The sequence below is a fragment of the Melospiza melodia genome, chromosome Z (assembly GCF_035770615.1).
Source record: "Melospiza melodia melodia isolate bMelMel2 chromosome Z, bMelMel2.pri, whole genome shotgun sequence".
Lineage (NCBI taxonomy): Eukaryota > Metazoa > Chordata > Aves > Passeriformes > Passerellidae > Melospiza > Melospiza melodia.
Window position 1 is genome coordinate 34568982 of NC_086226.1, and position 24458 is coordinate 34593439.

Genomic DNA, 24458 nt, shown 5'->3' on the forward strand with positions numbered 1-24458 from the left:
TTGAAGTAATTTTTCTCCTTATTGTGCAGTTGTTTGGTGTCCAAATTGTGTGGTTTGTGTTTATTTTCATCATAGCTGTTGACCTGTTTATTTTCATCGTAGCTGTTGCTAAAATGTTCACAGCTTTTTGTATGACTAGACCTGCTGAGCCAACATAACTAAGAATGAGAAGTTTCTTTGCTTCTTGAACTTTCATCTGTTGCTACTTGAAGTTGCAGGTTGTGGAAGTGTGGCAGAGACTTTGGGTGTCCGGCATGGTCTTTTTTTTACTGGTAGTAATGCTTGAGAAAGAACTGATGGAGCCCAGTGTGGAGATTTCAAGCAGAGTTTGTAGCGCTGGCTTGTAGGTGAGAGAAAGCCTTACTGCTTGTAAAACAAGTACTTTTGGTACAGGTTTACTGAGTGTCTGAAATAGCTTTGTGGTTTTCCAGTATCATTACTGCTTCCCCAAGTAGAGCATTAATTGAGCATAATGGTGCTTTTGTATAACTTCCATAGCGTGGAAATTAAATGACAGACAGCTGCTTTGATAAGTGAGGTGTGTTTACTGAAATGATCTGTTTTCAGGACTCCAAGTCATTGTGTGGTCTATTCCAGATGGAACTAACTAATGCAGAGCTTTGTTTGTCTGTAGCTGGTGGAGGGAAGAAGTGCATCAGAAGTGTGCATCAGCCTTGTTGCACACTTCACAGTGCAGATGAGGCCATTTTTTAGGGCAGAAATAGATTTCTTTATCATGAAGAGATTTTTTTGTGGAACCTGTCTGTCTGGGAGAGGATGCTTTGGCTTTTCAACTGCTTGTGTGATGGGAGATTGAAGCTTATTACTGGCTTACTTTTAACAGTGGCCTGCTTCAGTGAGGAAGGATTCATCTGGGTTGCTTGCTTCCTAGAGGCTTCTGACTAGTTCTGACTAGATAGTTGTGGCTGTGAGACTGTTAAAGGCACTCATGAGCGAGACGCAGGGTCCTTAAGTTGTGCAAAGATTAAGCAGGGTTTTTTACCTCTCTGGGTTTTCTCCCGATGGAAGGGAGCCTGCATGACCTCCAACCCTACCTGAAGTGTCTAGATCCTTCCAAACCTCTGCAGGTGATGTTTACTTGACATGTTTGTCTAGGCTCCTAACCTAAACATTTCTCATTTGAGGAAAGTGAAGTTACATAGTCTGGTATGTTTCCTGCTCTATAGCTCCACTGCTAATGGTATAGCATTAGATGGTTATAAAATTAGATATCTACTTTCTGTCGTATCTTATTTTAGGCTCATCAGAGATGTTTAATGTGATACTTTAGAAGCAGACTGTGACTTATGCAAGCCAGGTTTGTTAAAGAAGTACCGGTTTGAACTCTTGTCTGCTTAGGAAAATGAAAAGCACTCAGGTGTATCAGTCTCTTAGTTTTTATACCAATTAATGTGGTTTCATGGTCATCTTGTTTTTGACCCCTCCACCTCTATTCCTACTTCTGCTTTGCTATTTTGAAAATAAGTACAATCAGGGCAAATTGGCTCTTCAGAACAGGGCTTTGAGCTATACACAGTGGTATTGCTCACAGGAAACTAACAAATAGGAAAAAGAACAATCCCCATGGGTAGTGCAGGAGGTTCTTTAAACACACTCAAATACAACAAAAGTGTTCAAATTTGAGCACTTGAATTGGCTAGGTTATATTCAGCACAATCCCAGGAAGGATGGGAGCAAGGTGAGGGAGTAGAAGAGGAGCAGATCTTGTAGACATCCTTCACATACATGAAATTCTGAAGTTATTTCCTGCACATTCATTTCTATATTTGCACAAATCCAGGATTGTAATTAATGTATTTCTAGAAGAAGCATTTTTTAAATTTTACTCATAATTGAGTATGTTTTATCTTTAATCTGGGGAAATTTATTTTTGCATTTGTTTTCAAAATAGGGTTAAAACTCTGCAATTTTTATGTGCTGCAGTTGCGTGAGTCTCTGTAATTTTGCTGAGTGTAAAAGTTAGTTGGATTGATGTTTCTTGATGGAACAGGTCCAAGTGGATGTTCTCGTCACAGCCCTTGGGTTGAATGAAAAAGTCTGCCACTAAATTCCATGCACTTAGGTCTTTGCATGCAGATTTGCTCACAAGTTTAGAATTTTGTGGAACTGGTTCAGGAATCTTGACTAGCACTTGCCATCCTTGCCAAAGCCCTCCAGAATCATTATGTAAATACCCTCACACCAGCTGTAGGTGAGAATGCTGCCTCTGGGTGTATTGCCAGGAGCTGCTGCGTTTCAGCTGCTCGCTGTAATTTTCTTGCTTCAGACCTTTTTCTTTCACCTTCCTGAAAGACACCTGACCAGTTTCCACCAAGGACTGAAGTCCTGTTGGGAGACTATCCACAGGGCAATTTCCATGGAACAATGAATGTGCCACCAGCTGTGCTTGTGCATAGTTTGTTCTGTTGCCGCAGTAGGTGTGAAGTTATGTAAGGTTGTTTGACCTAATAGAGAAGTTTAAGACAACTCTTGGATTTTAAATTTGAACATATGAGGAGGGGCTTCTACTGGTTTCAGATTACTACCATTTCTAAAATTGTTTGGATTCAGTTTTGTCCCCTTAGGTGCTGTTTGAATTCAGGGTAAAGTTTCTGCTGTGCAGGTGGTAGGTTTAGTTCATCTAGTAGTCTCCCTAAATGTATTCATCTTTAAAAACAAAATTTTGTGCAAATTAGGAACTGAGACTCATGAAGTTATTTTCAGCATGCAATTCCTGTGAAATGCATCCTAGAAAAATTTAGTGTGTATGTTGATTTGGTAAGCTTCTGTCGAGATGAATCTGTCACAGAGTCAGAATGCAAGTACTGGATCTGTTCTAGCTCACAGTACTTAAACAGAAACAACAGGCACAAAATTAATTAGTCTGTGTCTCTGGGAGGTGTTCTTTAGTATTATCTTTGCAAGAACAGCACAGCGCCAGGTAATAAAGAAAACAGAAGATGTTTCGTGCATAGTCATTGAAACCTTAGCTGTTGGGAGGCTTCAGACGTAAAGGTCATTCAAATAAAATGTATGAAACTTGCTTTTGGAGAGGTATCTGTTCTTGACTTAGATCATTGTGAACACTTAGTACATTGAGACATTAAAAGCAAAGTGTCAGTTTTAGAAATACTGGCATCCCTCAATGAAGGAAAAATATATCTTGAATGATGAATTATGGTGAATATACAGGTTCACACTGTTTCCTACTGAGCTTCACGATAGTTTCAGTTCATTTCTGAACTGAAATCTTTCCCCCTTTCATGTAGTAATGAGGAGATGGAAAGACAAAGATAAACCCAGACCCAAAGCACAGTGTATTATGAAAAGACAGCTGCAATTTAAGCTTCCTATTTGTAAGTGACACTGGTCTCCAGAGGTGTAGTGGTTGTGAATATTTTGAAATCCTTAAATTCTTAATTGCTAAAATCTTGAAATGTATTCCTGATTATTGCAAGCTTTATCTCTTTGCATTCTGGTGATTATGAATACAATTTGACACATCTTTATTATACCTATTTTAATTTGATTCATACAGAGAGAGTGAACTGAAAAGGAAGAACCTCTGCTGAAGGCTGGAGTAGCTCCATTCAGCCTGGTCACTTAGCAAAAAATGTATTTCCTCCCAAGAGTGGTTAAAGTATGTGTGCTCTGTCTTTGTCTTCAGTTGAAGTTATACCTGAAATGATATATCACACTGGGAACTGTACTGTAATTGAGAAGTTATTCAAGGGAGAGAAAAAACATAGCAAATGAATGGAATCTGTGGCTTCTAACAAGTTTGCTCAAAGTTGCTAAGTTCTTGAGCGCATCTGAAAAGTGGAATAACTTACTTCTTCTGTTGACAGTGTTCAGAGTTGATAAACATCTACCCTGTTAGATTTATATCAGTTCACCCAGTCCACTTAAAGCAGGAGCAAGACCTGTAGGAAAACCTTCATTAACTCTATGTGCTGATGATGACTGTGCTGCTCTTCTCATTTTATATTAGCAGTTAGTAGGGAGACTTGCTATAATTTGGCATTCTGAAGCTAATTACATTTACTGTGCTGTCTGCACAGGCCAATTTTGAAGGCTTATGAGATTAAGTGTGAGAGGAGGGGGAAAAAGATCTTCCAGAATATTTATTGAAATGGTTATGTGTTTTCAAGAATTTTGTGCATTGTAAATATAGAAACTACTTGCCACTTTTGTTTTTTGCCTGTAGTAGTAAGTTTTTCATATATTCGCAGCTGTTTATTGTACGAACAGCTGACAAAAATGCACGCTCTCAGAGGTAAGGTGAGCTGGCTTCTGGGTAGAACAAACACTTTGTCATAGTAGGAAAGAGATTCCCCCCCCACACCCCGAACACAAATGTAAAGGCAGCTGGCAGCACGAGTGCAGATTAGAAACATATCTGGAAATTGAATTCCCCCAATTGTGGTGTTACTGAAGTGCAAAGATTTATTTTTGTTTTACTGTCTTTAAGGATTTTAATATTTAGCAAATAAAACTGTATGCTTTTGTATGCTGGTTTTTGGATTGTATAAAAACCTTTAATGTACTGAGAATAATTGCTAAAAAGGAGAAATGGACATGCCTGCACTCGTGGTGTGATTTGTGTTGTGGTGAGGAATGGGGGAGTCATTTGGGTTGAACTAGATTAAATAAATAAACCCTGTAGGTCCTGGAGGCCTTGGGTTTCCCTGAATTCAGCATTATGTGGGAGTGTTATGGAAATTGTCATTCAGAATAAGCAAGCCCTGATGTTTGTAAACCGGTATCTCATGTGCTTGCTTTTGTCATCTCCTTCCATAGACGTGATACCACTTATTTTGCATACGTGTTATTACTTGGATAACCTTAAAGGAATGCTACTTGCTCCCTCCTTAATTTTTCTGTGAGCCTAAATCATTACCACGGTCTTGATCTAGCTGTGTGACTACTTTAGCTCCAGTGTTTTGTTTATTCTGCCTTTTCACCCTCTGGCTTGGCAACAGTGTTTGGAGAGAACTTCGTGAGGGAGAAATGCTCCTTCTGCTTTGAAGGGTAAGCGCCACTGAATCAAATCTGGTACTCCATGCACAAAGAAAAGGAATTTGAATGCAACAGCATGAAAACAAGAAGGGTGCCCAATTGCCCTATACAGGGTAAATTACGTATAGAAAGTGGTGTCTTCGACAAAAGGACTAAGGTACTGATGTGCGTTCAGCTTGTTCATTTCCTGAGAGTAAATTGCTTTTACTTAGCAAAATAAAAAAGTTTTTATTACAACCTTCAAAAATTTTTGAAAAACAAAACAAAGCTTTTATCACACCTTTGTAACTGGCAAACAGTTGTTTTTGTACTTTGGTTTATAAACTATTATGAATCTACCTGTCTGAAAAATAATCAGAGCTAGTTTCTTCTTTAATTTGAAGAGCGTTTCTAACATGCCATGTTACCACTTTTAACATATGTGCTATTGAATGTTTTGGGAGTCTTCCTTGAGAAAAGAGGTTTAAAGTTAGCTGAGTTGTGATCTCAGACAAAATAACTGATACTTAATATTAAAACAAAAATTACTCAAATTCACTAATGAGAATAAGTTGTTATACTATATTAATTAAACTACACTTTTAATCTTGTTCCACTCTGTCCCAGTCATAAAGTCTTAAAAATGTTACAGTTCTCAGTTCTGTCTTGCAAGTAGAAGACACTGAGCTTAATTACAGCAGACTTGAGTGTTCATGTTGCTTTTTTACAGAGGACAAGTGTGTTCACTGAAAATAGAAATCAATTTAAAACTGTTACAGCCACCATTTTATAAGCCTCTTACACTGTTTCTAAATCCCTTTGCTTTGCAATTATTCAACTACATTGTCTGTAAAGAGCAAAAGCTAGTAGGAGTTTAGGATTCTTAAAGGGCATAGTAATACATTTTTGAGAACTGTTTAGACCAGTTTACTGACATATACAGGGTTATCAAAGCACAGCAGGCTCAACACAAAATTATACAATGATTTGTACTATTCAAAATGTTCTGTTATTGAGAAAACCAAGCTGACTTTTGACATAAGTAGATAATGGATGGCAATCACTGATCACCCCACTGCGTCCAAATGACCTACCTCTAATTGTAGACTTAACACTCTTTTGTTTTCTTTTTATTTAATCTTGCTTGTGGCAAAATATGTCAGCTACTTAAGGCACTTCTTGGATTGTGTAGGGTAGCATTTCTGGAACTCAAGGTTCTTTTTGGAATCTCTTTGGCTAGATATTGGTATCATAATGTTCCCTTTTCTGCTTTTTTGGACCTTTCTTCTGATCATTGGTTTTTACCGTGTTCCTCCACTGCAAATAAATAGTTGGATGAAGTGTCTTGTCTATTACTGTCACTGTTACAGTTTTTCATGTCTCATGTAATTTGAAAGCTTCATTTGGTTCCTTCTTAGTTTGATGCTTAGATTAGTTCTTTTTCTTATTGCATTTATTATGGATTGGTTTTGAAACTTTGTATAAATGGGGGAATCCACTAGTCTTCAAATGTGGTTCATTCAGTGAAGATCTTTATGCAGTAAGGCTTACTAAAAGCTATAGTTTGCTCTCTGTAGAAAGGTTGGGGCTTGGTTGACCTATGCTGTGTCTGTGTAGTATGTCACTGGACATTGCTGCTACTGACATAGCTTTGGCTGCATCTACAGTTGAAGAACATGAAACCTTACAGTGTTGACAAGTCTTAAATTGAATTTGCAGGAATACCATGTGCTGTAAGGCATATGCTATTAATATGGAACATCTGAAAGATGATTAGGTGCTTGCAAAACTTAAATATAATTTTCAAAATGAGTGAAGTCAAATTTGTAGAGTATTTTGTACCTAAGTTTGTACAGAAGGGTATAGCACAGCAGTTATGCAGCTGATAACTTTGGACATGCTTGTATTCATTGACACTAAGATGGTTTTTAAAAAACACAACAAAAACAGGTCCTCACTGATTTCTTTCAAGAAATTACTGCTCCATGAAGAATAAGATTCTGAAACAAAAGCACTACCCCTTTTCTTTTGAGCTTTTCAATCTTTTGTCATTAACCACTTGTCACTGTGTTTGCTGGCAGTTGAATTTAAGCTTTAGAATTTTTGGGCAGTTATCAATAGAGCTTAATCCTGTTGTCTCCTTGGACTCTGTTGAGGGGCAGATGTTTTTGTGTGGGTTGTGGGGGTTTTTTTTGGCTTTTTTTTTTTGTGGGATTTTTTTGGTTTTTTTTTGTTTTCTTGGTTTTTTCTTTTTTTTTATTTTTCGGGTGTTTTATTTTTGTTTTTTGGTGTTTGTGTGGTTTTGTTTTTTGTCTTTTTTCTCTCTTTTTAAATGACTAGGTGGAAACTGAAACTCTTTTGTCTATTTTTAATTTTATTTTTTTTTAGCAGAGTTAATCCAGGAAGAAAGATAGTTCTGTTTCTGGGATTTTGAACTCTCAGTCAAGGCTGAAGAGTATTACTAGCCTGCTTATGAAACTGTTTGGGCAATAAATGCAAGGTCTTAAGAAGTCAGTAATTTTATCTGACTCCTTCCCAAGATTGCTGTTTAGTTTAAAGACGTGGCATGGCAGACTGGTAAGGAAGCCAATACGACAGTAAAAAGTGTTTCCTTTTGCTCAGGAGGAACTTTCTGTGTTTTACTTTATCTTGTCACTGGGAGTCACGGACAAGAGTGTGGCTCAGTTTGCTTTATGTGCTCCCTTTAGGTATTTGTACAAATTGATGAGACCTCCCTGAGCCTTCTCTTCTGCACGCTGACCAGACTGAGCAGTCACAGCTTTTTTTCTCCTGTGTGAGGTGCTTCAGCTCCCACATCACCTTTGTGGCCCTGTGCTGGACTCACTTGAGTAGGTGTATGTCTGTCTTGTAATGTGGAGCCCAACCCTGGACACAGCACTTCAGGAGCAGCCTCTGTGGTGCTGAGCAGAGGGGAGGGATCACATTCCTTGATCAGCTGGCAGCACTCCTTCTCTTGCAGCCCAGGATGCCACTAACTGCCTTGGCTTCAAATAACAATCAAAAGAGAGCATTTTAACTAGTTCTGGCCTCAGACTACCCTTAAACCCAAACAAAAGTGGAACAAAAACACTTAAGCAATCACAACTCTGCATTTACCCTACCAGTATATAACTGGGACAATTCCCTTCTTGAAAAGGAGTTACTTTTCAAGCTTGAATTTTGAACACCAGCATTCTCTTAGTGGATGGAGATCAGAATTGGTGCTGCTTTATTTGTGATGAGCTACAGAATAATTAATGAATTGCATAGTCTGTTAGCATAATATTTTCTTGCTGTTTCTATTATCTGCTTACTAAAACTTGGTTGCTTTAGTTCACACAGATAAGACTCTTGAGGTATGAGGGTACTCATGTAAGTTTTATTTGGATTGCCTCTTTTCCCCACTGCTCTGGTTCCCTCAGATTATCTTGAATAGAGCAAAGTGTGGGTAAAGAGGAATTGAGGCTATCTCTTGGAGAATTTTTGACTATTTTGTATCTTCTCTATGGCAATAAAAAAACCTGCTTTGCTTCTTATTATGTATTTTTAATAGAACAAGAGCTCTATAGTGGTTTACCTTCTGGCTTCATTTTTGGCCTCAGCTGAAATGGAAACAGTGGTGTAGGTGGAGAAAGCTATCTGTCAGAATCTGTTCCTTGCCCTTTCTTTCCTCCCTCTTTCACCAGCAAATGTCAAGATAGATCTGACTGTTCCAGAATGTACATAAACGTTACGAGGACTCTCCTACAACTGCATATTACCTAAACTCAAAAATTATAGCTGCAAAATACATGAGGGGCTACTTTCTGGCCAAATGCTGAAAAATACTTCAGTGGAGCTGAGAATGCTGTGTAAGTAAAGTAGTTTTCAAGTCAATGATTATTTGCCCTTAATAAGTATTATTTTTACAGGCGCAGTTTGTCACAGTTAGAGAAAGTGACAAGCTGCAAAATTACATTTGAAAAGTGAAATTATTTAAAGTTTCCTTTCTTAACAGCAAATCTTTTCTTAAAAGTGGCCCAGAGGCTGACAGTTTTCAGTCTGTATAACTTCCATGTACAGCAAGACTTGCAGCATAAACAGTGCAGGTGAAGGATAACTAAATACCAACTGTGTACTGATTGATTTTTTTCCCTTTTATAATGAAAAGTTGGGTTTTCTGTTTGCCGTTCAACCCAGAATCTTATTTTGAAATGGAGCGGCAGGCAGCCAATCTGTGCTCCCTTCTACTCTTCCTTCTTGGTGTTTGAGAAGTCACTTATGTTTGCAGAAGAAAAATACTGCTATAGAGTTTAGAAAAAAAATTAAAATGTGTTTGTTTCTGTAAAGCTCAGGTTTACAGTGTGCTATTGTTTCTGTTGTTCTTATAATAAACAGATTTGTTCTTTCTGGTTTTTGATTACGCTTAAGAAATTCAGGCTTGCATTTCAGAAGTGTATAGTTAGAAGTCCAGAAAGTAGGGATGAAACAGATACAGACACCACCTTGTAGTCAAAGTTTTAGTCCATGCTTTCAGAAGAAAATTTGAAGTGCTGTAATGATAGAGCATCACAGATGTTTGCAGGTAACTCCTCCTAAATAAAACAAAAACCTTCTTTTGGAAGTAAGTATGTTGTGGATTCATAACTTCAGATTATGTGGTTGCACCGTCTCAGAATTCTCATTTATGCAAATCCTCATGTTTTAAAGTGGTCTTCCTTTAGCAGAACTTAGGCCTTATTTTCTACTCCCTGCCCCAACAATGAATATTTTCCAATGTCTTTGAATGTTAGTGGAAAGCCTCAGGCATGTTATGCCATTACCTCTGGATGTGTAAGGATGAAATCCTAGACACAATCTAATTGTCAAATACTTGCTGCTTTTTGGGTGTATTCATTTAGGTGGACCTGAATGGACTTGGAATCTGTAAAGCTGTGGTCTTCCTACATACTCTAGAAGACATATTGAGAAGTGGAGATAAACTTGAAGGAAAATGCTAGAGATAGCAGTGCTTTGAGAGTGCTTTTTAAGTGCTTTGTTTAGAATACACTGCAGAAATATTAATAGAAATTGATGCTGTATTGATCTTGAATGTAATACAAAGAACACATGATATTTAAAGATAAGTTCATATATTCTGTAGTGAATCAGTGAAGATGTGAGACTAGGTAAAAATGTAAAATGCATAATATGATGCCAAGCACAGGAAAGTATCTCGAGTACAGCGGAGGACTCGTAAGTATTACATTAGTGACAAGTGAGCTTTGTTCCTTCATGTTCCCTTCATGTTGTGAACAGGTTTTAACAAAGTATTTGCACCAATCCCATCAATACAAAATTTTGCCTTGCCTCTTCCTTAAAATTATTTTCATCCAATCATCAAAATAGTTAAGAAAATATCCGAGTACAAGGCAGGCAGAGCAAATTAGATTCTTTGAAGTAAGAATTGATTAGGGAGAGTTTGGAGTTTTACAAGTCTACACTGAAATTGGATAGTACTGGAATTTATGGATTGGAGAGCATGTTAATGGATTTGAAATTAATATCCAACAAAATAAGGCAAAGGTATATTCTCAGTCCAAAAGGCAAAATTATTTAGGTCTAAGAAACTTGGTTTGACAGGGCTATTTGTACAAGTATGTCTGTAGAGTTTTTGTTTTGTTTTTGTTCTTCCCCCCCCCCCCCCCCCCCCCCCCACTTATGAGGAAATTTTCAACTAATAAAATTATTCTTGGCTGCTTCTGTTCTAGTCCTGTGCCTCTACAGGACACTACCTTTGTCACTAGAGAACAGTATAATTGAGGCAATATTGGGGTGTTTCTGGTCGTCTTTAGAAGTTGGGTACATTTTATATGGTTTTGTGTGTAAAGATCTGTTTTGTCAAGGTGACGGAAGGATTATCATGCTTCAGATCATCATTTTCTCTAAGTAGAAGTGACAGGATGGGATAACTTCTTGCTTTTTCCAAAAATTTTTGGAAGAAAACATATAGCTTGATGAGGTTCAGGCTTTGTTGAGCAGTTTTGTTTCTGTTCAGCCAGGGCTGAGTCCCTATCTTTACTTCAGTGTCTTTAGGTTAATAACTTGTTATTTTGTCCATAGATTAGACCAAGTCTTATGAAGCAGCTAGGATGAAAACATATTTCTTTCCCAGTTCCCTCATTCTGCACCAGGCAGTGAAACAGCAGGAGAAAGTGGTTTGTGTACATCAGTAGATTCTACCCAGACAATTTCTTTTGACTGTGAAGTCACACTCTTATTCTAGACAACATGCTCTTGGAGAGAGAAGATAAAATAACTTGGAGAAGTATTTTCCACCTTAGAAGTAGATATTACTGCTGCCAAGTCTGTCATTGTCACTGCAACCAAATTTGTCACAGTAGATATTTTGGGTTCACCTGTAAGCCATTAATTTCTTCACCTTCTACCATACTTAGCTTGTCTCTTCGATCAAAAGGCTTGGAGCATGAGACATAGAGGGGATTATCAGTAGGACTTTTGGCATAGCTTTGGGTAAGATGTTATAATTTATGTCCTTACATACTGACTTAAGTATTATACTAGATAAAATTTGAGGTCACTTCCACCTCATACTAAGACTTGAAAGAGTGCTCTTTGAAAAATGCTTCTAAAAAGTTGCATTCTCTGAAGTAAGAGCTGTGAAGCTTTGAAGTAGAGAATTTTGATTATGATGTTATCCTTGAGAAATATGGTAGTTTAGGAACAGCAAGAAGCAAATTCTGTGTAAATGTTGTTCGTATTTCATTATTGCTAAATCCTTTGTATCAAAATGTAGGATAATTTTCTCCAAGGAAGTTTCCCTAAAGGTCTTTGGAGAAGTTGACTTATACAAGGGTGGACTGGTTTCTAGGTCTCAATCTTGGATGCCCAGTTTCTGACATTTTGTCTGTTCAGAAGGTTCAATAGGCTTCCCAAGAGCTGCTATTTTGGGGTGACTAAGAGGACAGGTGGCTGCTGGTGTGCTTTGAACTTTTTTTTTTCAGTGGGACTACCCCTCAACAAAGGCAGTCTGGATCAAGCTCCCTGAGACCTCCATACTGTTGTCATTTGATGGTCCTTTCTGTTTTTAACATCTTATTCTTAACTTGGGACAAAATCCTTTACTGTGCCATGATACTAATGACCCTTCTTCCCCACATCCTGCTCCAGCATTTGGTAAATGGAAGAGGATTTCAGTGCTTGCTTATTAACTGAACATTACCACTATAGGTGCTGGTATTGCTGTGATGACATTCTGCAAGTTTTGGATTTTTCTAGTGTCTCTCTTTTTTTTTTTTTTTTTTTCTGTAATAGTAGCTTTTCTTGGATTGTAAATTTGTTGTTCATACTTTTGACATTTGTTGGGTGGACTTTGAGTCGCTAATGCTGCCTAATTTTGCCATATGAAAGTTACCCTTCAGTGTTTCAATGCACTTGAAACACTGGTTGTTTAATTTTATTTTATGTTTTGTCACAGCAATAACATTGTTTATAACACTGGCTTTTCTATGTTGGTGCAAGGCAGGAATGTTTCAAATTTTTTGTGAATCATTAAAATGTCATTAAGAAGGGGCAATTGCTCAGAACAGTCTGTTTTAAACAGGTAGTTGTCTAGCAGCTTATGAACTGTGTTTATTTTAAGTATCTGAAATTTGTTTTTTGTGTAATGATTTCTGTGGTTCAGTACACAATTTTAGGACTCTACTGCTGGAGCATAATATACTGTCATTGTATTTTTGCTTTTTTTTTAACCCTGTGATGATGATGCTCCGTCAGTTGCAAGCGTTATAGTCCTGAGTAGCTGATGATGCTTTCTTACAGAATATTGCTCTTTATCATTATAGGCAGAAAATGCAAGAAAGTTTGTAGTTTGAACTAGGACAGCTTTTTGTAAGGGATAGAAGATAACCCAGTAAACTCCAGCAGGTTGCGTATGTGGAGTTTGTATCTCTTGTGGATGCTTGACATTTCAAGAAGACAGGTTTAACTCTTGTTAGATATTTAGAAAACTGTTCTGAAAGAGAGTAACTAGCAATATATACCCTAAACCATGTCATAATGAAATGCAGAGGTTGAAACTTGGTGTTTTTCACCAGAAATTGCAAGGAGTTGAGTTGTGTATTCAGAATGTCTGTAGTCAGTGGAAGTGTTCTATCAGTACATGATAATGTCTTGTTAGATGAAGGTAGTCATGAGAGTAAAAATTGTTCAGGGACAATTGTTTTCTTGTCAAGTGAGTTATTTAACTAACGTGTAAGTTCTGGGCTTTTTACTTTGAAATGCAGTAAGGAGAGAATGAATGTTAGTGAGGTGTGTGTTTTCACCTACTGTCTTTGTATGGAAGCTGTGGCATTTTTAGTTTAGCCAGTTTTACTTTGAAGTCTACATTTTAAACTAGTGAAAACCTTTTAAAATGGCCAAAATACAAGTGTTTGCAAGTACACTTTACCATGGGCTGTGGGACTCTGTATATCTTTCATCATACTGTGGTTTTACTTACGTTTTTCTCGATGTCTGTATAAGTTTCTTCTGTCTTTGTACTATTCCTTTACTTATGCAGAAGTGGTTTGGTTTGGGTTTTTCCAGCGTGTGTCCTGGCATGGTGGCGTGGATCAGGGAATGTAACTAGTGAAACATGGTGAGGGTTTTATCTTTTTTTTTTAATTTGGGCGGGGTTTTTTCCCCCCTCCTAGCTGGGTCCATTCACTGATCAGATGAATGACCATGTAAAACCACAGAGAGGAGTTTTGATAAAACTTGATGAGACAGAATAGAAACAAAAATAAGTGTCCGTGGCTGGTACCATCTGCTGCCCTTTTCCCTAATGCTGATAGTAATGCACGAGGTCACACCTGCAGGTATGTTAGCCTGAGGCTCTGTGGATTTCCTAATCATAATCCTAAACTATTAATAAAACATTTTATTACCTTATTTCTTCTAACCTGTGCTTATGCTAAATCTTTGTCCAAGGAGAAGTGGGGTGTCCCCTTTGTGTCTGGCTTACCCAGTTTCTCCTAGCCAGCTCTTAAACTACATTAGGCCAGGCTGATGAAGCTTTTCTGAAAGACAAGATGGGAGGAGGGAAAACTAACCATGTCCTGTCACTCAAAACTAAGAGGAAGAATAGAAATACCTGACAGCCAAGTTTCCCTTCCCTTCAAGTGTCTCCTTCAGGGATTTGATTTAGCTGATGTAGTTCTGCATGTAAACAGACCATGTAACAGACCATGGACAAACTTCTTCCTATTCCTGTCTTTTGCTAGTAGAAAGGAAATAAAAGGAATGTATGCTGCTTTGCTTCTTCAAATATATTCAAGTTGTCTGGAAAATGTTCCTTCTGTAGTATCCGTCACTCCTTAGCAGGGTTCATGAAATAGCCTCATGCTTAAAGCTTTGTGCCACAATGCAGGCTGGTAACACTTGCTTGAAATCACTCTGTTTTTGTACTTGGCTATTCATTGCAGGGTACCTGTAAAGGTAGGGAAGGGACAGGTTAAGGTTTTTTCAAACTCCCTTTTTAGACCACTTATGAATGGAAATTGGTTTTGTAGATATGATCAAGAACATCTTCTGAAAGTGCAGCACTCACAGGAGAAAAACACGTCTTAGTCTGCAAAAGTGAAATGCAAGATTTCACTTTGTTATTAAGTACAGCTCTGAGTTGCCAGCTTTAAAAAGGGTGCAGTTTAGCACTGGAGTTTGTCTTCAAAAATATTAGCAAGGCTAGTGATTTATATTTAATGGCAATAAAAACAGAAGCTATTTTTTGATTATAAGAGCTGCTTTAGTGTTTCTCTTTGGAGGTGAGAATGAAGCTCCTAAATCAATGGTTTTGAAGATTTTAACTATATCAACTTTAAGCTAAATTGTCCTTTTGCTTCCCCTCAGTGCTTTGTTCACATGTTGGGTTTTTTCCTCTCTGGATTTCCTTTTCCATTAGAAGTTTTTTTATAATAATTCTTGTCTGTCTTAGAAGAATAATTTGTTTACACTTTAGTCATTGTATTTAGCTGGTAGTAGAGGAGATGTCAGTAGATGACTAAAGGGCTTTTTCAGTGCTTGAGTACGCTGTCGCTCTAGTATTTCCCATTCATCCCTGCCATTACCCGCCTGTACTGTAGTCTACAGTATTTATTATTTTGTCTGCTTTGTGCAAGATTCTGTGTAAACTCAATGAGACCTACCTCTGAAAAGTTTATTCTTAAATTATCATGCAAAAGGCGGAGCAAAACAAAAAAAAAAGTGAATGAGAACAAAGATGTGAACATGTGGTTTCTTTCAGAGTCCAATAACAGTATTGTGTAATTGGCCACTAAAGTCTTCAAAAATCATGATTAACATCTTTGGAAATCAAAAGGCTTAAAAGCGAATGGGAGAAAGCTTTAAAAGATACTTTTGAAATGTCTGTTACTTGCTTCTTGTAATGCTTTAGTTTTTTTTAAACTTGTTTGAAGTTTTCAGACTGTCCTCTACAGCTAAAAATAGAAGCTTAAAACAATCCAAGGGGTAAGAAGCAGACAGAAGTAAAATTTATTGTTTTAAATGAGAGAAATGGCAAGTTGAATACCATGGTATAATTTAGGAATGTGATTATTTTAAGAAGACTTCCGAAGATAGTAGCAACCACCATGTTATTATCAAGATGTTCAGCTTTTTTGAATGGAGAGCTGGTAGTGAAACACAAACCTGGTGATATGAAATGTGCTAGAATCAATCATTTTCCTGCTTTCAATCCCAAACAGGAGCCAGAAACAGCACATGATGTGGTTGGCTTCTCTGCTGATGACCTTTTTTGAGGGCTACTGAGATAATTAAAATGGTGATACAGTAAAAACCACCCAAAGGACATAGTTTTCAATGACAGCACTACCTGGAATCACCATGAGGAGGAAATATTACAAACATGGTGAAAAGTTGAGCCTAAATGGATGGTGTCTGTCCAAAAGTAATTACTACATCCAAAAGTAATTGTTACTTAAGTTTTGTAACACTGTAGTGTCTCAGGCTGTGTTTTATTGGCAAAGATGATTTAGGGGCATTATTGTAACAGAAGAAACAGGGGAGGTTCATGAGGAGGTATTTTTTAATACTTCATACGAGTTTAACAAATGACAACTTTAAAGTAGGAAGATGGAAGCTCAGTGATGGAAATCTTTTCAGTGCTGCTGTCAGTTACCCAGTGGAATATTTTTGTCAGTTTTTGGAATTGGCATTGTTAGGACAATTTTAGGAAGATTAATGTCTCAGTAAATCTGTGAATTGCATATTCTATCACTGCAGTGATAGAACAGATCAGATACAGCAACAGATCCTGTCCAACTCAGTTATCTATTAAATGTAAAAGAGGTACAGAGCCCATGTGTAAAGCAGAGACCAAATTTGTAATCATCAAAGAAGCTAAAAGTCATGGCCCCAACAGTAATATTAAGTCATCCCCTACTGTGCCGGAGTTTTTTGTTGTATATACTGATAAAAGTCTTTCCTTCAAAGATACACGTTTTGGCAGTTACAGTAGCTATGGGGAACTTTCCATTCAAATGAGTGCCCTGGTGCTTTGAAGGCACTGAACTGATTTATTCCATGCATTTAGACACTGGTGTCATGTTGCATTGCACTAAATAGTTATTTAGTTGCTTGCAGTGGGTGTTTGGTAATTTGCACTGTTCACATGATTTGTATCCTGTGACCGCATGTTCTTCCCTTTCCCCCCCTCCCCAAGTGTCAGTGTGGCGGTCTCTCCCTCGGTTGCCCCTCCTCACTTGTATCCCATCGGCTGTGGTCCTCTTCCTCTGCCCCCATTCCCCCGAGTGTTAAAGTCCCCCCGCCCCCGAGAGGAGGGGATGGCCTCTTTTCTACCTGGAAATAAACGTAGGACATTCGTCCCCACGCGGAGAAGAGCGCTTCTGGTCTTTTGCCTTTGTTCATGTGAGATCGTGTGGGCTGGGGTCTGTAGCCGGCTGGATTGGGCCCCAACAGCCCGCCCAGACGCGGATTCTTACAGTGTCAGTTACGCATTCAGCTAAAATACTTCTTGTAGTTAGCTCCTCAGTTTGTCCAGCTTGCCACCACATGCAATCTGGGCAAGATTTTTAAAACTTAAAGTAAAAGGAATTGCAGAAGAGATATGTATTTGTTAATATTTGAAATTCTTGATGCCACCTGTTAAAATTGTGTATGCCATATGTTGTAGTTTAATTATGCTCTTTTGATAGCTGGAGTTTCTACACTTCCTAAAAGTGGTGGTTACAGAACACTGAAAGGGACTCTTCTTGAAATCATGCTTTAGACTGATACATGGCATGGCGGGAGTGTGAGAAAGAGAGATCTTTTCTCCCATGCTACCTGCTCATTCAATTTAGAACCTCACTATAATCTTTCAAATTAAAATGTAGCATTAAAGTACTATGGCACAGAAGTCAAAGCTTTTTTGTTTTGCTTTAAACTGTCCCTGAGCAATCTTGATCTGAGGAATGCTAGATGAGATGGCTATCTCCCTCTTCTGTTTTCTTAAAGTGGGGAACTTTAGAAGTCAGAACTTTTTTCTGGTTAAGAACATGAACATCCATTTTAGGAAATCTAGTTTATAATTTAAAAAAATTTAACTCTAAGCTTAAGAGTCCTTGCCAGTGCTGTACTTGCCCTTTTTCCTAGGGATATCTGACATGATTACAGGGATATGATTACTTAGGTCGTAAATTACTCTGGAGAGCTGGAAACAGCTGTTGAAAATATCTGTGAAAAGATTGTGTTTTTATAAACATTTTTTATGTACATTGTTAGCAATTTATTTGCTGATGGACTTAAAAAAACCGATAGTTTTATTATCAGATTAGTTTAGGTGGGCAGTATCTGTAATGCTGTGGTACGGAGGTCATGCTGACAGTCAGAGTAAAGGCTTCTATATGATATTTCTTAGGGTGGCCACTACTTTAAAAGAAGTGTCCCTTACTGGCTAAGGTAGTGTGTACTGGATAGATGTTCACCTAAAATGGCAAAACCTCTATATGTTCTAGAAAAGTACTTTTTCAAGGCATGCTTTCTAAAAACCACAGCTTAACTTGATCAGGTGGAATATGAATCTGAATAGGAGAACATGACAGGATAGTATATTGTGAGTTCTTTATTTGGGAGTGGTTTCATGATGTTGGTGATGCTTGTATTTCTCAGTGTTAAACTACCTTGAGCCCTTGTGTTTAACATAGTCTTAAAACATCTTTTTCAAAAGAGGTTCGGGGATAGTGAAGCTGTCTTTTATGCTTGTTATTCTTGGTCCTACTTGCAACACAACCGGTGTGTGTTTGTAGGGGGCGAGTTTGGGCAGCAATAGTTTGTAGATGTAATGGAGCTACAGTCTGGGACCAGAAGTCTAAAAATGGGTTGTTATCTTCAGAGAGTCCCAAAACAGTGTGGGTGGAGTAGTGGAAGGAATTTACTATACCTCCTTCACAGCTCTAGAATAGGAGCCCTCTTAAGTAGAGTAGCATGGCTGTGTGAATGGAAAGTGAAAACGACAGTGTTGTGACCTTCAGAAAGCTTCCTTCATTTTCTTCCGAATTGTAGAGGTATTTGGAAAACATTTGCACATTAGATAGAGCAGGCTGTAATAACCACATCTATTCTTAGCCTCCGTTTCCACCTCGGGTTTTAGACGAAGTGGAGCCTTCTCTCAGGCCTCCTCCATGTGACCTGGATGCATCCTTCCGCATTCTCCCTGTGCCCAGCTCCAGTGCAGACAGAGCCAGTGGTGCTCGCCCGTTCTATGCTCGGATGAATCAACCTTCGCGACCGGCGGCACCTTCGGGCTTCGTATATATCATAGATGAGAACGTGATTAAAACCAGACTGCTATAAGTACAGTGTCGTACCTGGCTATCAGCATGCGGGCTTGGGTAGAACCGAAGGGAGGTAGGCTGTAAGTGGTCCAGCCCGGTTTGCATCTGCTGGGCGGTGCTGGGGCTGGCTCCTCACTTTCCAACCCGCAGTCACCGGCGACCGGGTCGGCGATTCCCTGGTCGGGGCCGCCTGCCCGTTCTTGTCCTGGTGTGCCCGCGGAGTGGTGCCGCGACCCCAGTGCCGCAGGGGTTAAGGGCGGCGGGGCCGCGGCGTTGTGCAAAGCCGTGAAGTAAAAAGGAAGTGCATTGCAAAATGCTGAGCTCAGTAGCCTGGCTCCCGGCCAAGCCCTCGCCTGCCGCGGCACAGCTGAGGGCTCGCTGGCGGCGCGGGCCCGCCGCGCTCTTGAGGAATGCCGCCGCCGGCTGACGTCAGCGCGGGCCGGCGGTTCAGCCGGGGGACAGGCGGGCGGGCCCGGCCGCCACAGCCCGCCTCCGGCGGGAGGGACGGCAATCGAGGCGCGGCCTAACGGGAATGAACAGGGGGCGCGCTGGCGCACCCGCCCCGCCCCGCTTGTATCTCTGCTCAGGGCTGTGGTGAGCTCTGAGCTCTGGGCGTCCCAGGGTTAGGGGTTTTGGGAGGCACTCCTGGCGCTGCTGCCCTCCCTCTGCTGTCCGCCGGGTGGGAGAAGTACTATAGCAGCAAAGCACACTGCCAGTGCTTCTGTGTGACATCACAGCCCCTGATTTCGTAAATCAGGGGAGAGCTTATGCAGGAAGGTGTTTTGAGGGTGGCAAGGTCGTAAACTTCTTAGTTAAAAATAAATAAACTTATCCAGGTTTTGTGTTTGATTGGGTGATGCATCTTCTGGGTGATACTCTTCAGCTCTGTAATCAGATTTCAGGGTGGGTCTATGCTTTTGGATTATTATTATGAAACAAATGCAAAAAAAAACCCAAAAAAAAACCAACCTGGACAACATCCAGGCTTATGTCAGAGTGACAGAAAGCATTTTTCACTGTCATCCTTACTGGCAGTACAGTTAAGTGGAACATTACTTAAATGTTTCCTCTTACTGAAGGGATTTTGGGAGACTTTGGTTGCAGAAACTTCTGGGCTGTCTGTATACTTGCTTAGCAGGTCCAGGCAGCTTTTTTGAAGCTGCTTTCTTGTTTATTTTTTTTTTTTTAATTTTGTTTTTTGGGGTCTACCTTTCTCTCCTATAACCAGTCTTGCTGCTTGTAATCTTCGCTGTTAAATCATCAGAACTTCTGGGGCAATGCTTCTCATTGCATGTCCCTGGTCAGTGTGCACTTGTCATAGTGGTGTAATGCTTTTATATAAATTAGAGTTATAGGTTGCAGGACTCTGTTCAGAATTTAAGTAGAAATACATGATGGAATTTTTAACTAACAGTTCTGTGAAGGAGAGGTGAGGTGGAAGAAAAACTTCAAGAGAAGCCCTTTTCTCTTTCCTCTCCCATTTTTCCTGTCTTGTTAATGATGTAGCAGATATTGGTGACATTGGTATATACCTGTTCCTGATAAAGAAACTTGTTCTTGCAAGGCAGGTCTAGTTCATGAAATTCACTGTTGAATGGTATTGGGGCCAAGTCTTAACCAGAGACAAAAAAACATCAGAAGTAGTAGTATGGAAATCATCTTTTAAAATTTGATACATCATCTAGTGATTGGTGTTTTAGGGGTCAGAAGTAGTAAATTTCGTCTGTATTATTGTGGTGCTGCATGACTCTGTGTGAGTCACTCTGCTTTGTGTGTGCTGCTTTCTCCACTGTCTTGTCTGTTGCAGATTATTATTAAATTTTATGTCTGCTGCTGGACAGTGCATACCAAAGTGGTGCCTCAAGTTCTGTCTGGAGCATCAGGGCAGTAGTGACACAATGTGATGATGAGGAATCCTCTGGGTTGCCTCTGTGAATCAGACTAGCTTGTACCTCTCATTCCTCTCACGAGCATGATATGGGATTTCCTCTTGAGCTGTAAAATGACTAAGTCTAGTTAAATGCAGCATAAATCATATAAAACAGGAGTTTGCATCTTTCAGTCTTTCTAAATATTGCGAGCTATTTTATAGGAATTGCCTACACTGTGGTCAAGCCCTGAGAGACTCATTGTAGTTCTGCATTTCTGGAAAAAAAAAAAGGGGCACCGGATAAAGCTTAACATATTACTTCTGAAATTCACTGTCAGAGATTTAATTTGATATGTGGAGATGGATTTTGCTAGAATGCCTAATTTTTTATTGAATCTATGAATTAACCTGGCAGAGGCAATATTGTTGTGTAGTTGGACTTTTTTTTTTGGTGCTATGGTATATAAGTTCCTCATATTTGATGTCTGACTTCTCTTCAGAACCTGTTTTTATGTGCAGTACCCATGTTCCCTGAAGTGTCTTGTCATCATGACTCATAATGAAAGAAACTTAGAAGCACGCAGTTCTGAGAAAGAGGCCCTTTTCCTGTTAAGAAGGGAACTGAACCCAGTGCTGGATTCACTGAGAAATCCTGTGCATTTACTATAATTTTGAAAAAAAAAAACCCCAAAACAAACCCCCCCCCCCCCAAACAAACACCAAACCAAAAAACCCGCATACCCATAAATAAACAAATAAAACCAACCAGCTAAACTCCAGAACTATAGAGTGGTGCTGAAGCACAGGTGCCTGAGTGGCACACTTTTCCTTTTCTGCCCTGCTGGCTGATGGTCCTGTTCTGTATCGGTTTTATCTGTCCATACTGGAACAGTATTACCAGTTCAGTAAAATATCAGGGTAAGTGTGCAGGAAGAAAACAGCAAAAGACTTAAAAAAATCTAAAATCATATTGTAGCCACCCCTTTGCAATTACAGGCATTGCATCATTCTGGTAATGGGCAGACAGTATTTATCAGAAGAGATCACATGTTCAGTAAGTGCCTTGTGTGTACTAACTGATTTCTCAGGATCCTTATTTCCCTGAGAGTGTATATGAAGTGCCACGTTGGATTTTTTTCTGTGCCAGTTATTTTGGCAAAGGGGTGCTTAAGGGTGAATTTGCACCCTTATCTTAAGTTTTAATACCTAAAGAAACTTGAAACTCAGCATGTTCTTGTCTCACCTCTTTTCTAGAGGCATTAACCAGAGCGTAACTTCACATACAGCTTCTACAGAAACTACTTTTGCAAGGGCTATGATTAAGATGCCACATCTTGTTCCCCTGCTTCTCCCCCACTATATCAATTTTTGGGGGCATCCCATCTGGTGAACTCCTGAACCCAGAGAGCTAACAGTAGAATACTCTCACAACTAGCAGATAAATTAGGAATAATAAATTAGGTAGCTTTTTGGTTAGTTAAGAAAATAACACTCAACAGAAACTGTTTCCTGAGTAGTATGAGTGGCTAAAAGTGATTGTTGTTAGGTACAGCAAAGGCATTTCTAATCATTCTGAAAGGAATCCTTTGCTGAAGATGAATGTAAAAGTTTTCCAATTGTCTCCTACCCATTGTCCCTCCTCCTTTTTTTCCCGTCCTGTACTACAGAACTGGCTCTTGTTCTGCAGCTGTTTTTCAGTTTGCATGGAGTAGGGATGAAAATGCTTGTCTGCCTTTAAAATATCAGAATGTTTTGGTTGATTGGTGGTGTTTGTTTTTTCCCTTCTCTCTCCTTTCTGGTTTGGTGAATCAGGAGAATGAAAATTTCTCTTGATGATTGCCTTGATGGGATTTTGATATGGTAGTGGTGACAAATAAGCAACTTCTTTCTCATCCTGTTTGCTGTATATCGTTTCCTTTTCCCAGATGTTTGGCAGCTTTCTGTTCAGATCTGTCTGCCCAGCATCCCATGTTGTCCTTATACCAGAATGTGAGACATTGTGTGGGACAGAATTATTGGTGCCCTTTGCCAGGACATTCAGGGGGATTTGAAGGAGTCTCAACTGAGCAGCAGCAAGGAGAAACTGAATCTTAATGTCTCTGAAACCCTATACAAAGTGCAGCTTGTGGCTCAGAGGCCTCTGTCATCAGCGTAGACTTGATGCAAGTAACTGGTTTGACTGTCAAAAATTATGTACATTTTTCTCTAATTATTTGAGTAACAGTAAAATAACTGTCCCCAGGGACGTGTGGCTAAATGTGTAGAAGGAGCATTTTCTTCAGTGTTTGTTGAAATCAGTGCCCATAGAAAATTTGGTAACTTTGAAGTCTTTTATCTTTTTGATTCCAACCTTGTTGTGAATCTTGTATCTTTTTAGTTTGAATCTTGATTTGACTGTGTTCCACTCTTATACCTTATTCTGTATAATATAAACTGCATTTTATTACCTTTAATATGTAAATGGCACGGGTCATTGTGCTGGGTGTATCTTTTGTGTGCCTACCAAAGCAAGACACCAGTTGGTGTGGTTTGGATGTGACTAGCCTGTGCTAGTAGGAGGCCTGAGGCAGAAAAAGCTGGATCCTGTTCAGTTAGAAAGAATTTGATTAAACTAGGAAATAGAACCTTGTTCTAGCCTTGAAGCAAATCAGAGAGCTGTTTGGTGGTAGCTGGCAAATTCTTGTAGCACAGTGTGGTATGTGTGTGACAAAGATACTGTAATAGTACATAGAGATACAGCAGTGTGTGCATTTCTTTAATGCTTTGAGGTTTGTTGTATCTCTAGGAACAGACTGGAATAGTACGGACGGGGTTTCAACTGGCTTCATGACATTTTGAAAACTTTCTCTTGAGGCTGTGTTCTTCAAAATGACAGTTGCTGCACAGATCCTTATAATTGATATGTTGTTGTAAAGCTAACTGAAATAAATAATAAAAAATATTCACAGGTTTTGATATAGTTGCTCCTGCCTGTCTGGAATTACACCGTGTTTTTAATAAGAATCTGTTAAAACCTATTTGCTGCAAATTGAGTAATGTAGAAGTACAGTATCTATTTTTTATGCTGATAATGACACAAAAAGAGTAATTCCTCTCTGTTCAGAAACAACTTCTGTGGGTAACTATGTGATAATACTCTCTTCCATGCACTGATGTTTCAGCAACTAACACAAAAAACCATCACAAAAGAAAAGTGACAAGGCATTTATAAGCAGCTTTATGCAGGCTGAGTTTTCTTCTTTGCTTGCTGCTTTTTCCTCTTTTGGCAAAAAGCAGTGGCAGATACTCTTCACACTCCCACACAGGTGGGAACATGAGGAAAATTTTGCCTTCACCTGCCTGCGTAAGGATCTGTTGTCTAAAATTTTTTGTTGCCTTCAAAACAACAGCTCTGTTTTGTATTATCAATTTGCATTTTTTAACGTGAACTAGTGCCTAGGGGCTTTTACTCCTACCAGTTACTCTGTCACCGAGTGTTTACTATCTGGTTGTTATGTGAAGCAGCATTGTTAAAGATACCATGGAGTATCTGGGTTTCTCTTACGCTAGCTGTAAGTGAATTGTTACATTTGGTTAGTGATATTTGAGCTGTTCCTGTGTCTGAAAAAGTTCAACAGGTGGTTCTTTTTTAGCAGTAAGGTTTGGAAAGTTCCGAATGGTGAATGTTGGCTTGTTTCCTTAAATAAAAATTACTCGTTGAAGGAAGCATTAAAACCCGATTCCCAGTGAATTCTAGGTGATATTTTTTGGCAGTCAGGGAAGTATCCCAGTGAGATTGC

General features: G+C 39.1%; 1 protein-coding gene across 2 annotated transcripts in view; it reads left to right on the forward strand.

Moving 5' to 3' along the window:
- The window catches only part of ZSWIM6 (zinc finger SWIM-type containing 6), a 107379-nt gene that overhangs the window by 14010 nt on the left and 68911 nt on the right, over positions 1-24458 (forward strand). The window lies entirely within an intron of this gene.